We start from the raw sequence: 15,263 nt of genomic DNA, 5'->3' as shown, positions 1-15,263 counted from the left end.
TGTTTTCTCTGAGGAATGTTGAAACATTACAATATAACTGCATTGAGTCAATGTTATCATTTTGAGCTTTGGGCTCAATTTAGTATCTTTATAGTCTTCTTACATTGCATTAATGCAATGGCTTAAAACAACTGAAACTTATTCTCTCACAGTTTGGGAGACTAGAGGTCCAAAGTCAGGACTTCTGTAAGGTCGTGTTCCCTCTGATGGCTCTGGGGAAGTGTCCTTCTTTGACTTTTCCTAACTTTTGTTGGTAGTCAGCAATCCTTGGTGTTCCAGGGCCAGTAGCTGCAAAATTCCAGTCTCTGCCTGTTTTCACATGGCCTTCCCTCGTGTGTCCCATATCTCTTCTTCTTTTCTTGTAAGGATACTGTTCAGATTAGATTAAGGGCCTACCCTACTCCCTATGACCTTATCTTAACTAATTACATCTGTAATGATTGTATTTCCAAATAAGGTCACGTTCTCAGGTACTGGGGGTTAGGACTTCACTGTCTTTTCAGAGAATACAACTCAACCCTAAACACATATTAATATGATTATGGAAGTAAAATATAATTAAGTTTAGCTAATAAAATCACAATACTTAAGTTTATGAAGTTGGTGATTTTAGTTGTTTACTTGGACTTCTTCACCAGTACCAGTAGGCAGAAGATGCAATATTATTGAACAAAAGTAGTGATACGTTTGTAATTAGAACACTTCATTTCAGCATTTTCCCAGATGTTCTTGGAGCACAGACCTTGTGTGATATTTCCACCCCCTTTTCATTCTTACCCCGCCTCAGAAAAAAGGCCAAAAAGAAGGGCTCCTTGTGAAATGCTTGGAGAAATATAAAGTGGAATGAGGACTGTAAAGGAATCATTATATTTGGTATGTAAAAGCCAGAGTTCAAGGGAAATAAAGACAACTTGCTTCTTTAAGTTGGAAAGTGAAAAGAAGAGAAAAAAGGACAGGAGTTCTGCAGAACATTCTGTTCAAGTGAACATTTTTTTGTTTGCTTTAAGATAGGGGAGATTTGTCATGGCTTAAGATAGAAGGGAAAGACAGAGGAGAAGATAAAATCGAACATAATAGGAGAGAAAGCAAAACCATAAAGGCCTAATGAGTAATTTTCCTATCACTCTCTCTCTCTCCCCCCATTTACCAATAATAGCATAGAATATTGACATATTTTAGTTTGCCTTATATTTGGACCAGGTATATACTATCCTTTCCCATTTTTCCAATTTGCTTTTCTTTTTCTTCTTGTATTATATGCTATTATCATATCCTGATTTTTAAAAAAAATTCTCTTTCATTTCTTTTAGTTAGGTTTATTCTTCTGTTAGAGAACTTTCTCCTGGAGGCTTTTATTCTCTTGTAGCAAACCAGACTGGTTGCTCTCTAGGCCTAAGTACAGAGTTTGCATTTTTACGGGTATTATTAGATGGCTCCACTGTTTCATAAATCTTCTGTCTTGCTCTTTTTAAATTTAAAGCCCCTTATTTTGCTGGAAATCATGCTCAAGTAATTTCCTAAGAAAGGATATATGGAATGTATAACTTGGGGATTTGTGCAAGTCTGAAAATTTCAACCTAACTCCTGTCCCCATTTTGATTTTTTTTTTATTCTAGTAACATATATACAACCGGAAATTTTTCCTTTTTACCACATTCACATATATAATTCAGTGCTGTTAATTACACTCACAGTGTTGTGCTAATACCATCACCAACATCTTTTACCAAAACTTTCCATCACCCTGTATTTCAGTTTGCTAATACTGCTAGAATGCAATATACCAAAAATGGATTGGCTTTTACAAAGGGGATTTATTAAGTAACAAGTTTACAGTTTTAAGGCTGCAAATATGTCCAAACTAAGGCATCAACAAGAGGATACTTCACTCAAGAAAGACCATTTGTGTCTGGGGTTTTTCCTTTGCATGGGAAGGCACATACATGGTGACGTCTGCTGTTCCTCCCAGTTGCTTTCAAATTGGCACTTTCAGCTCCTGTAGGTCCGTCTGGCTTCTGCCAGCAAAATTGGATTAGGATTAAAAGAACATGGTTTTCTGGAGTATATAACAGTTTCAAATCAGCACACCCCAAATAAAAAATTAAATTGTAATTTAATTATTAACCCTCCTTCTCTATTCCCACCCCAGTCTCTGGTAAACTGTTTTGGAGTCAATAAGCTTTTTATTTTAAATAAATTAATTTATTTAAATAATTATTTAAATATTTAAATTAAATAATTTTAATTATTTCTTATCAGTGAGATCATTCAAGAACATGTTTGTCCTTTTGTGTCTGGTTTATTTCATTTGACATGGTGTCTTCAAGGTTCATCCATGTTGTCAATTCTATCAGAATCTCATTCCTTTTCATGGCTAAATAATATTTGATTGAGTGTGTATACCACATTTTGTTTATCCACTTATTGGTTGATGGACACTTGGATTGCTTTCATATTTTGCAAATATGCATAATATCACTGAACATAGTATGCAAATATCTGTTTGAACCCCTGCTTTCAATTCTTTTGAGTATATACTTACAAGTGGGTTTGCTGGGTCACATGATAAGTCTATACTTAACTTTCTGAGGAATTGCCAAACTGTCTTCCACAGTGGCTCTGCCATTTTACATTTCTACCAACAGTGAACAAATGTTCCTATTTCTCCACATAACTCTCCAACATTTGTTATTTTTACTTTCTTAATAGTAGCCATTCTGGTGACTGTGAAATGTTATCCTGGGGTTTTGATCTGCATTTCCCTAATGGCTAATGAAGTTGTGCATCTTTTCATGTGCTTTTTGGCCATTTGTATATCTTCTTTGGAGAAATATCTATTCAAGTCATTTGGCCAATTTTAATTGGGTTGTTTGTCTTTTTGTGGTTGAGTTGTAGGATTTCCTTATATATTCTTATCACATATGTAGTTTCCAAATATTTTCTCCCATTCTGTAGCTTGCCTTTTTACTTTCCTGATGGAGTTTTCAAAAAATGTATTTCTGTGTTTAATTTCATTAAATAAATACAAAAGCAAAATTAAATTGTCACAAAACCCACAATAATTTTTATCTCAATTTGCAACATAATTCACATATTGCATAACAGAAAAGCTTTTAGCATACAAATACCTTGGCAAGAATTCTAACTTAGTCCAATAATTTTTAATTTTTTTTAGTCCAGTAATTTTATAGATGGGGTTTATGGATTAAAGATATAGTTACTTTCTGTCCAAATTTTTTGTGCTGGTTTGAAAGTTTCATATATCTAAAAAAGACATCATGTTTTAATCCTGATTCCAGTTTTGTGGGGACAGCCGTTACTTTTAATCCTGATTCAGCATTGCAGTGTGGAAACTTGATTAGATTATCTCCATGGAGATGTGACATGCCCAGTTGTGGGTGTGACCTTTTGATTAGATGGAGATGTGACGCCACCCATTCAAAAGATTTATTTAGCAATAAATTAGTTGGGTCTTGATTAGTTGACTAGAGTCTTTAAAAGGGGAAATATTTTGGAGAAACCTCAGAAACAACAGAGCTGACAAAGATGTAGAATGTATTGCTGTTTTAAGCATTTGATGGGTACATCTCCCCAGATAAGAAAATAAATAGCAGAAGAGGGATTTCTGTTTCCTCAATGTCCTTCCATATCTAGAACAATGACAGGAACATAGTAGTTGCTAAATAAATATCTTTTGAGAATACATGATTGCATTATACTTCTTTTATATCTCCATCTTCTAGTAGATACATGAACATAGGAATTCTAAAGATATTTATTGAAAAAATGAAATTGCTGAAGCAACTGAGATATATGTTTAAGGCAAAACCAAAATCCTATTATATATATTATAGTGTGTGTGTGTGTGTGTGTGTATATATATATATATATATATATATATATATATATGGTTTAAAAACATGAATAAATCATCATTAGAAAAAGTATACAAAAGAGTGCACCATTCAACATTTGAGAATGAAGTCACTGAATTTTCCAATATTCTTCATTTTCTTACTCTAAGAAACAAGTAGCCTTGAACAGCTAGTACTTGAGCTTGATATCCATAAGCACATGTGCAGGTAAGTTCTTTTCCTTCACAAAAAGAATTGCAGCTTAAACTTAAAGAATACCTATCAGTTTTCAAAATTCAAGAAAATAAAATTCAAGCACACATAATAGCTTTTCCAAATAGTTGTATAAAACAGAGAAGATTGTTTCTGGTTAAATATTTGGTATCAGTTATTCTCACTGTTATTCGCTCTTGGTTGAGATCCAGTAGTTTGTTAGCAGTTTCACATTGAAAATGTTTATTAAACTCTTTTGACACCTCCTTACATATAGTTTGTTTATTTAGGAAAACCTTAATAATAAGCTTCCTTTTTTTTTCCTTTTACAGTTGCTGTTTCTCAGGTATGACTTATTTATCAAAATCCCATAAATATTACACAATTATTAATTCAGTTAATATCTTAGACTATGAAAATAATTGTTTTCTTAAAATCAGCATTGTTTGCTTCATTTTAAGTTCGTCATCAAACAGTGCTGCTTCACTCTGTGGTTGGAAATGTTTTCTGATAATCAAGAGGTATTCCTTCTGAAACTATTTGTTTTTTCTTTTTCTCCTTGAGAGTCAACTCTTATTTTTAATAACATTCTCCAAAAGTTATGCAATTGCAGTTGGAGAGGTAGAAGCTTTTTGTTCATCAAACTTCTGAGCACAGATCTGCTTAAAGTGTGAATAAGTTGGCAAAGGATCAAGCAGTCCATCTACAGCATTTGTGTGTGTGTATGAAAAATAACTTAGTTTTAGAACAGATTTCAGAGTTTGGTATGAGTTACCGTTGCACAATTTTAGGTTTTTACTTCTAGCTGCTCCAAGACACTGGAGACTAAAAGAAATGTCAATGTGATGATTCAGCAATCATACTCATTTGTTAAACCCTATCTTCGCTTATAACCTCACCTTCTCCTTCGATCTTTATCCCCATCTTTAGGTTTATTTGCACTATGCCCATTCTAACTTTTTCATGTTGAAAGGAGATGTCAATAATATGGGATGGGGGGATGGAACTATTTGATGTTCTGGAGAGGCTGGCTTCTCTGGGTTTCAGGATTTATCTGGCCTAGGAACCCATCTAGAGGTTGTAGGTTTCTGGAAAGTAATCATAGTGTATGGAACCTTTGCAGAATCTCAGATAAAGCCCTAGGTGCTCTTTAGGATTGACAGGAATGGTTTTGTTTGGGATTTGGAAAACCATGATAGGTAGCAATGTCTAGGTGAAGCTTGCCTAAGGGTAGCCTCTAGATTAGCCTCTCGACTGTTGGAACTCCCAACCACTGATACCTTATTTGTTACAATTCTTTCCCCTTTTGGTCATAAAAGCAATGTCGATATCAAGGTGCTTAGGCCAGGCTTATCCCTGGGAGTCATATCCTACATTGCCAGGGAGCCTTTCACCCATGGATATCATGTTCCACGTAGGGGGAGGGTAATGATTTCACTTGTAGAGTTGGACTTAGAAAAAGAGAAGCCACATCTGAGCAACAAAAGTGCTTCTCTGGAAGTAATTCGTAGTCGTAACTATATGTAGGCTTAACTTCTCTGCTGCATAAATAGGCTTCACGAGAGCAATCATCAAGATCAAGGCTTGGCCTATTGACTCGGGAGTCCATGATGTTTGAGACAGTATCTGGGGTTTCCTTGGTGGTAAAGTTTAATAGTTACATAATTTTCTCCCATCCCTTGAAGGATTTTCATCTGCAGGATTTATTTTTGCATGGACAGGCACCGGGAATTAAACCAGATTCTCCGACATGACAGGTGAGAACTCTGCCTGCTGAGCCACCATGGCCTGCCCTGCAGGATTTTTAACATGACCTTTTCTTAAGTAGTCAAGATGTTTCTCCACTGCAATTTGTAAGTAGGAGGATGCTTGAAGAATTTCCTGATAGTCATCCATTAAGAATGAAATTAATCTTGCAACATGAAGCAAGATCTACTTCTTTGCCACAGCATAGGACACACCAAGAAAAAGTGTGTATCATCAGTGATCTTGTACCCATTGCATCATGCAATTTGGGCATATCAACATTTTGACTCGTGAAATAATGTGCATTAAAAGCTGAAGCTTGGGCCATGATGGTTCAGCAGGCAGAGTTCTTACCTGCCATGCTGGAGACCCAGGTTTGATTCCTGTTGCCTGCCCGTGCAAAAAAAAAAAAAAAAAAAGCTGAAAGCTTTCTATGATTTGGTGGGAGAAGTAACAAGCAACATAATTGTAGTATATTGATGGCAACCCTCTCCAAATGAGGCTGCAGCAAACCCAAAATATTCACAAATAATACTCAAAGGCAAGTAGAGGTTCAGGGAGATATGGAAAATAATCTGCAATTGTTCTGAATACAGGGCAGTTTGTTCAAATCCAACATTGGTTGGGTTATTCATATATTACTTCTTGACCAATTTGTTAAGCACCTCATTGCACATAATACCCAGTGAAGGAAGTCATCTGATTTCTCTTGTAGTTGTAGTATAACTAGTCCATGTTTACAAGTATTGGTCATTTGTACATCATATACTAAGGAATATTATGACTTTTTTCAGAGATGGCACACCTAAAATGGTTTTGTGTTAGATCAATTAATATATCTCCAAACTTCATCATCATCTTATTTCTGTATCATCAACTGAGTTTTCTTGATCTTTGTTGATTATTTCACACTTTCTCTGTATTTTCCTAGAGAAATGTAATCCGTTCTTCAGGAGTATTACACGATGAGTTTCATAATTTCAAAATATTTATGTTTAGTTCTCTGTGCTCTTTTTTCTCAATTCTGGATGCCTTGTGTGGAAGAGTTTTAAGTGGAAAAGTGGTAGGAAACTGAACAGGTGATTGTTGTCTTCAAGATTTTCTGGTCCCCATCTACTGTTTTTTTGGCCTGGGCAGGCTCCAGGAGTAGAACTCGGGCTTCCAGCATGGCAGGCGAGAAACTGAGAAATTGCCATGGAGCCATCGTCGCTCCGTCGCGCCCCATCTTCTTTTGATATATCCAATTACGTAGTTTTAAAGAAATTTTCTCTGCAGTTGGATAATCTGTTGCTTTGTAACTTCAGGGTCAAAATAGTTATTTATTAAAAACTGAATGAGTAAAATTTCTGGAATACTTGGTTGAAGTTCCTCTATAGTGATACTGTCATGAGTTGTGCCTTGTGGGATGCCCATAGAAAAAGAATTCCTATTGAAATTTAGCTCACAATGAAAAATAGCAGTGTGTCACTGAAGGAAAAACAGCGGATACAACAGGAAAATTAGCAACCCAAGTACTTGAGTTACTGAATTGAGATTATAAAATGTATTCGTAAAATAATTTGAGAGATGAAAAACTAAAAGCCACAAAGATAAAACAGGACACTGTGAAAAAGGCTAAGGCATAGGTGATAAAGAATCAAATAGAATGTCTAGAAATGAAAAAAGACATTAAAAAAAGGGAAATAAAATAAGTGGCAAGCTAAACAGCAGAGTGGACCAAGCTAAAGAGAAAATCAACTAAAATTCAAATCTGCGGAAATTACCAGATTGACATGCAGAGTTAGAGGTAGAAATTATGATATTATGAAAATTTTAAGTGACATAGAAGATAGAAGAGTCTACAAGGAGCTTTATGTGAGTTCAGAGGGAGAGACTGGAAGAGAGGCAACATTCAAAGAAACAATAGCTGAGAATATCTCAAGTTGAAAGATAAAATCCTTCACGTAGAAAAAGCACTGAGTCCAAAGCAGATTAATAAAAGTAAATCTACACCTAGACATATCATTGGGAATCTTCAAATAAAAATGTTAAAGCAACTAGTAAGAAAGACAAATTACCTATAACCAAGTAACAGTTTGATAACAGCTTTCTTGTCAACAATGAGAAAGGTTCAAAATAATGTATGTAAGGATTCTAACATGGTAAATGCTCAATAAGTGGTAAAGTATTAAAATAGAGAAGAAACATGAGTATGAATACCTTAACATATTTGGAAGGAAAATCTTTTTTTGGAAGAAATGCCAGAGAATCTTGAGTTTGGAGGGGCTGAACAATGATTGTTTCCTTTTACAAACATTCCATCTTACAAACAAGAAAGGAGTGGCTTTCTTGTTTAACTAGGGCCAGTTGGCTTTCATCCTAATATAATTTATCTGACAACCAAACAGACAATCAGAGGAGGCTCTCGTATTCCTGTCAGGAATGTGTTCACATGGAGGCTGCTCAACCAGTGGACAGGGTCTGAGAGAAGGTATTTCTGAATTGGGGGATTAGACCTAGTATCCTTTGAGATTACTTCCCAATTTTTCATTCTCTGAAAGACTCATTTTGTGTATAATGCGTAATTAAAAAACAAAAATCCTGTGGAGTTAAGGCAGGTATTTTTATCCTCATTTTTAAAAACTTTGTTATTGTCTATTATAACATATACACAAAGCAAAGAAAGAAAAAAATAATAGTTTTCAGAGCACTCTTCAACAAATAGTTACAGGACAGATCCCAGAGTTTGTCATGGGCTACCATACCATCCTCTCAGATTTTTCCTTCTAGCTGCTCCAGAATATAGGAGGCTAGAAGGAATATATATTTTTTATCATCACAATCACCTTTTTTTTTTTTTTGATAAAATATATACAAAAACAATAAATTGCAAAGCACAACAATTAGTCGTAGAACAGATTTCAGAATTTGGTATGGGTTACAATTCCACAATTTTAGATTTTTGCTTCTAGCTGCTCTAAGATATTGGAGACTAAAAGAAACATCAGTCCAATGATTCATTAATCATATTTCTTTGTTAAACCCTACCTTCTCTGTGTAACTCCACCATCACCTCTGATCTTTCTATCCCACTCTTTAGGGGTCTCTGGGCTATGGCCATTCTAATATTTCTTGTTGGAAGGGTCTGTTCATAATATGGGTTAGAAAGATGGAACTAGCTGATGTTCTGGAGAGGCTGGGCTCTCTAGGTTTCAGGGCTCTATCCTCATTTTTTGATACAATTTTAGAAAGCAGGTCTTAAATTGGTCTTTAGGACTAAAACTGTGGCTCATAGGAATGTACTTTAAAATTTTCAGAGTCTGAACTGTATCAACTTCATTTTTCATTTCTGAGTTGCAAAAGTCTGATTGTGAGTAAGAATATTTTAAAAAATAAAAGTAAAAAGTTTGGTTGTGACAAAAGGAACCAGGTGTCAGACTTGGTTTGGAGTATAGTATGAGGTAGAGGAAATGTGTAATTATAGAGAAAATGTTATCAGTGGGCTCAATAGGGGGAGAAGCATTTGCTCGCAACTGAAACTTGGTAAGACCCTGTGTTTTCTGAATTGTTTTTCATTTATGGAAGGAGGTGAACACTTGGGTTTTAAAGAATCAGCTAGCTATATGTAATAACTTATTCTGTCGATTAAAGTTACATTTCTATTATTTTTTGTGGTATTATTCTGTTTTTAAAGTTGCATTTCTAGTATTTTTTTTGTGATAACTGAAAATGGTGATAGCTGAAAATTCATACTTAAATGACTCATTCTTTACCTTGAATAGAGTTTGTGTCATGTTAAGTTCAACCTGAAATTGTAAGACTTTTTTAATTGTCTAAAGCGAGCAATATTAAAATTGCTGATCCAGTTAAGAGATGGAAAGTTCAAAGAAACAATTTGTACAGTTAATATTTTATTATTGCATCAGTAAACAAAATGACATAACTGACTAAAGTTTGTCTTTCATAAGCTTCTGAACCTTGCTTAGAAAAAAATCCATAGTCTCTTGTAGGTTTTTTAAATTGCCAATTGTTATTTTAATGATATAACTTTTTTTATTGTAACCTAAAATGCAAGAAAAAAGAAATAGTGAAAATTGATTGCATGGATTTTAATTTCTTTATCTGTAAAGTGAGGGAATTAAACAAGTTGACTTCTAAGAGAGATTTCATTATTGAAATTAAATGAGTGTAACCTGATAAATTATTATTGAGTTTCATTTTGTGGATTGATATAGCATTTTTAAATTAAATATATCAAACAAAAAATTTAGTGGGCTCTAGCATTTAAAAAATCAATATATCCTTAGATTTAATAAAAAACTTTAGAAGCATAGCCAATTTTGGATCTAAATTATTAAAGTGAAACATAAGAAAATGTACCATTTCAAGCCTAAGATGAACCAAATATATAGGAAAAAAATTTGTCTTTAGAATCTCATAAGGCATGTCTGTCTGTCTGAAGCATTATATACCCCAGAAAAGCCATGTCCTTTAAACCTCATTCACTATCTCTGGGTGGGATCTTTTTGATTGTTTCCATAGAGAGGTGACCCACCCAATTGTGGGTGGTAACTTTTCATTAGATGGTTTCCATGGAGATGCATCTCCACCCATTCAAGTTGGAGCCCTTTATTAGGGAGCCATTTTGGAAAAGGCTCAGACAACAGAGCCCAGAGGGCAGACAGCCCACACAGAGATCTTTGGAGATGCAGAAGGGGAACATCCCTGGGGAATACTTACGAAATGAGAAGCCAGGAGAAAAAGCTAGCAGACGTCGCCATGTACTTTTCCCACTGACAAAGGTGTTCTGGACCCACTGGTTTTTCTTGAATCAAGGTATCTTTTACTGGATGCCTTAGTTTGGACATTTTCATGCCCTTTGAACTGTAACTTGCAACTTAATAAATTCCCCCTTATTTATTTATTTATTTTTACATGGGCAGGCACCAGGAATCGAACCCAGGTCCTCTGGCATGGCTGGCCTGCCCAATAAATTCCCCTTTTTAAAAGCCATTCCATTTCTGGTATATTGCATTCCATCAGCTTACAAACTAAAACAGCATCTGTACTAACAAAGATCTTTCCTAGTTTATTATTAAAATTGCTATTTGTTGAGACAAAATAAAGTGTCAGTGGCTGAGAATTTCAAATAGAGTTGAGAGATTATCCTGGAGGTTATTGTATGTTATATAGATAACTCCTTTTTAGTTTAAGGTGTATTCGAGAGGCTGCAGGGAAGTGCCTGAAACTGTAGAGCTGTGTTCCAGTAGCCATGTTTCTTCAAGATGACTGTATAATGATATAGCTTTCACAAAGTGACTGTGTGGTTGTGAAAACCTTGTTCTGATGCTCCTTTTATCTATGGTATGGACAGATGACTAAAAAATATATATTAAAAATAAATAAATAATAGGGGAACAAATGTTAAAATGAATTGGGTGGAGGGAAATACTAGTCAATGAGAGGGAGGGGTTAGGAGTATGGTATGTATGATTTTTTTCTTTTTCCTTTTTATTTCTTTTTCCGGAGTGATATAAATGTTCTGAGAAATGATCATGGTGAATATACAACTATGTGATGATATTGTGAGCACTGATTGCACACCAAGTATGGAATGTTCATACGTTAAGAATGTTTGTGTTGTATGTTGATTGGTTTTATTAATAAAAATTTAAAACATGCTATTATATATAAGTGCAATAACTAGGTAAGGATTGGAGATTTTGTTAATTTTAGACATGTATCTGCTATGACCAAACTTGCTTTCTATAAGCAAATTAACACACCTTAGATAGAACTTTTGTTTCATATACCGTTTTTCTGTGTCCCCACAAAATTTCCAAATATAATGGGGTAAATTCAAAAGGAAAGGGCCATATAATTATTGTCTGTAATTTACACAATGACCAGAAACATGGGACCATAGTGCAAAGCCCATGTATTAATATTTAGTCCCTTACCAAGAAACCACTGTTTTGTGAGAAAGTAAAATTTCTCCTAAAGACAGTTTATTTCTTCTTTTGCTTCTTATTACTGTAATTTCAAACCATACAGCTTAAGCCTGCTTTCCCATCTGTTTGCACATACCATCGAGTCCAAATTCCATGTCCTTACCTGATTTCCCTCCTCAGTTAATGCTTTCCAGATGCAGTGATAGCAGTGCTGAACCAAATGTAATTTCTCTCTCATTCAGCGGATGTATATTGAGTGTCTTCCATGTGCTAGGTTCTGAGTGCACAGGAGATGCTCAATTTCTGCTGCCATGGAGCTTAATGTTCAGTTAATAGTGGGAAGACAGCTTTTAACAAATAACAACAACAAAAAAATGTTAAAAAGGCCACCAACTGCAGATGGTGAACTTTGAAGAAAATCAGAAACGGGTAATAGAGCGTGGTCAAGGAAAGTTGCTTTGAGGTAGTGAGTTTTTTTCTTGACATACAAATATTCTTGACATGATTGCAGTCAGTGGCTCACAAAGTCATCACATAGTTGTGTATTCATCATCATGATCATTTTTTGAGGTTGTGAATTTTAAACACAATTATATATACATATTTTTGCTGCAGAAAATATATAGATGATCAGTGAAAGACTTCCTAGCAATATATTACATTAGGGAAAATGCTGTGGAATAATTGGAAAGGATATATGTAGCAGTCTGGGTAGAATCAGGGGATGGAAACAGCACTATAGGTTTAAAGCAGGGGAAGTTAATATAAAGAATTATTCGCTATGATAAAAGGGTAACGAAGATATAAGTTGTATGGTATTACAGGACTGAGAGGGTACCCAAGGACTGACAGATTTGGAGGCGGCTCAGACCTGGTTGGAGAATGCGTGGTTTAGTTGCCGGGCAACCGTCACCCTGGGGAGGGCAGGATGTGCAGCGGGAGCCCGGCCTTCAGCAGGAGCCACAGCCCCAGCTTGACTCTCCTGGCTACAGGTGCTGTGCGGAAACTGCGCCGGATCTTGCCTTCCGAGTACGCGGCCGCGTGGGGTTCTCATTTCTCTGACCCAAGTATTGCTAAATTATCGCCAGGCCGTGGCTGCAAAGTCGCCAAGGGCCAGCGTCTGGCAGGCTTCGCCGGATGTCTCCACACTTACCCTGCCTACCGGGCCTGCGTCAGCCTTTTGCTCCAGCAAGGTCGCCCTGTCACCCTTCCTGAGAAAACCTACCGTGCCCACTTTTAAAGGTGCAAAACTTAAAGGAATTCAACAGAGTAGATATTGAAGAGTGCATTCAGAGCTGAGGAAATAAACTGATAACTGACACAATTTTTTAGTTTAAGAAGCAAAATGAACGATATAAATGATTGAGCTTATTGCATTTTTAAAATAGACGATTGCAGGTATCAAATTACCAGGGTATTGAGATTCTATCATATATATTTAAGAAAGTTGTGTTTAATTTTAAACTGTCAATGTTTATATCTACTAATATTATGACAAATTTTATTTTAGATGTTCACCCTAAAAAGAATGTGCGAAAGGGATACATACGTTTTCAAGTCTTTTAGCGGTTGTGAGAAAAAGTTTGAAGATACGGTGCTAAAGAATATATATCTAGAAGTGAAATTGGTGGGTCATAGGGCAATGGAAATTTCAGCTTTATAAGATATTGCAAATTCGCGTTCTAAAGTGGGTATACCGATTTTAAGACCCAGCTTTCAGTTTTTCACTCTTCCTTACCAGCACTTTCATTTGTTTAGTATTTTTTTTTTGGCATGGGCAGGCTCCAAAAATTGAACCCGGGTCTCTGTCAAAGCAGGCGAGAATTCTGCCAATGAGCCACCGTTGCATTGCCCTTAGTATTTCTTTTTTTTTAATCTTTCAGAAAGGAAAGGTTCATCAAGTTTTCTGAAGTTTTATTCATACCTTCGATGTTCTTTCCACAACTAGCAACTCAAATTAGTCCGTAAATGTACCAGAAATTGATGAGTACGGGCTGGTTGCCACCTGATAACATGCAGTCTCTTGGAGAGCAGCTGGCATGGAGCTGGATCAGACATTTTGCCCAGGGTAGAGAGCAAAATCAGACACTCACAAGAAGGTCTATGAAGCTGTGGGAGAAGTATGTTCCAGGTATCAAAAGGACAGACAGGAAACCCAGGTGCGGAGGCCCAGCTGTAGCTGGTTGGGTGTGGGGGAGTTTGGGAGGCTGGAGACTGAGGAGGGTTCTGGGCAGATGCAGCTCTAAACTGCATCCTCTGAGTGTCTGCTCTCGTACATACCAGATACTTGTTTGCTGGTGGCTAATGTGCCATCACTGCTGTCTAAGCTAGCAGCAGGGTCACTGTGTGCGATAATTATAAATTTGAGGATCTTCATCATTATTTTGATGTTTTCATTTTGTAATGAAAAAATTACTTGAATCTGAAATTGTTTTATTACAGGAAATCAAATGACATTGCCAAAGAAAAGGAAGAGGTATTAGATTTCTTAGGTATAATTTCAGTAGCATAAACAGTTGAAATGACGAATGTTAAAAGAAGGTTTAAAAAGTATCACCTACTTGTGGAATGCTTCTTATTGATGCCAGTATTAAAATTTTGAAGAGGTAAAACATTTGACAAGATTTTATTTAAAAGTTGTTTACAAATTCCATATTCATCTCCCTAAATCTTCTGTATTTTATTTTTTTCATCAGTTGTATAATAAAGAAAATGTAATGATTTTTTTCCCCTCTGGTTCCCTCCACTTTACACTACTATCCTGTGCAGTATTCTGTGGGTGTGCCAGGATGTGAAAAAGTCTGGAAAGCACTGATATAGACAGTGTGGGTATTACTCACATCTATTGTGTGTTTCCCCATTAGCACCATTTTGTATGACTGGCTTCATAAAGATCCGTCTGATGGACACTATGAACCCTAAAGCAAGTTAGCTTTTCGTCTGTGTATTCAAATGTAATCACACCATCCTCTGAAGCCCCATCTCACCAATCCCCCCAAGTTTTTATTCCTAGGATAGTGGGGAAAATGAGAAAGTAATTACTAAGGTATGTTTTGAAAATATTTTTTTCCATACATTTATTAAAAGATGATCTTGTATGCCCAAGAGTTGTAAGATTAACAGTTGAAAATTTTATTGAAGACTCACAGTTTTAGATAACCAAGTCCAATCCCTTAATTCACAGATCAGGAAACTTAGGCTAAGGAGGGTAAGTTTATGCTCAGGTGGCATTAGAGCCAGAGGTTAGGCTACAAACTAGATGTTAAGCCTTCAAGTCTAGTGTGTTACTACACCAACCTTCACTTGCATGTATATTAATAGATTCTTTTTTCATAAATTTTGGGTTCTGTTTTGGTATTTTAAATACATAAAACATATTGACTCATTCAAAGGAGTCAGAAGTATCCTGGAAATAAGGAAGCAGGAGGTATAGTGACAATTCCTTGTGAGCACCAGAATATTCAAAGAAGAGGCAGTGACTAGAATGATTAAAAAAGGAAAGATGGAAGCAGGGAAAAAA

General features: G+C 35.7%; 1 long non-coding RNA gene and 1 pseudogene across 1 annotated transcript in view; both read right to left on the bottom strand.

Moving 5' to 3' along the window:
* LOC143655610 (uncharacterized) overlaps window positions 1-12,248 on the bottom strand; it is a 45,148-nt gene extending 32,900 nt beyond the window's left edge. The window contains exon 1 of the long non-coding RNA XR_013162182.1: window positions 11,907-12,248. This is a non-coding gene — a long non-coding RNA (uncharacterized LOC143655610). The remainder of the gene's footprint in view (window positions 1-11,906) is intronic.
* On the bottom strand, window positions 4,007-11,898 carry LOC143656458 (DEP domain-containing protein 1A pseudogene; annotated as a pseudogene).
* Window positions 12,249-15,263: the final 3,015 nt, after the last annotated feature.

The sequence above is a fragment of the Tamandua tetradactyla genome, chromosome 14, assembly GCF_023851605.1.
Source record: "Tamandua tetradactyla isolate mTamTet1 chromosome 14, mTamTet1.pri, whole genome shotgun sequence".
NCBI lineage: Eukaryota > Metazoa > Chordata > Mammalia > Pilosa > Myrmecophagidae > Tamandua > Tamandua tetradactyla.
This window is presented reverse-complemented; position numbering and strand designations above follow the sequence as displayed.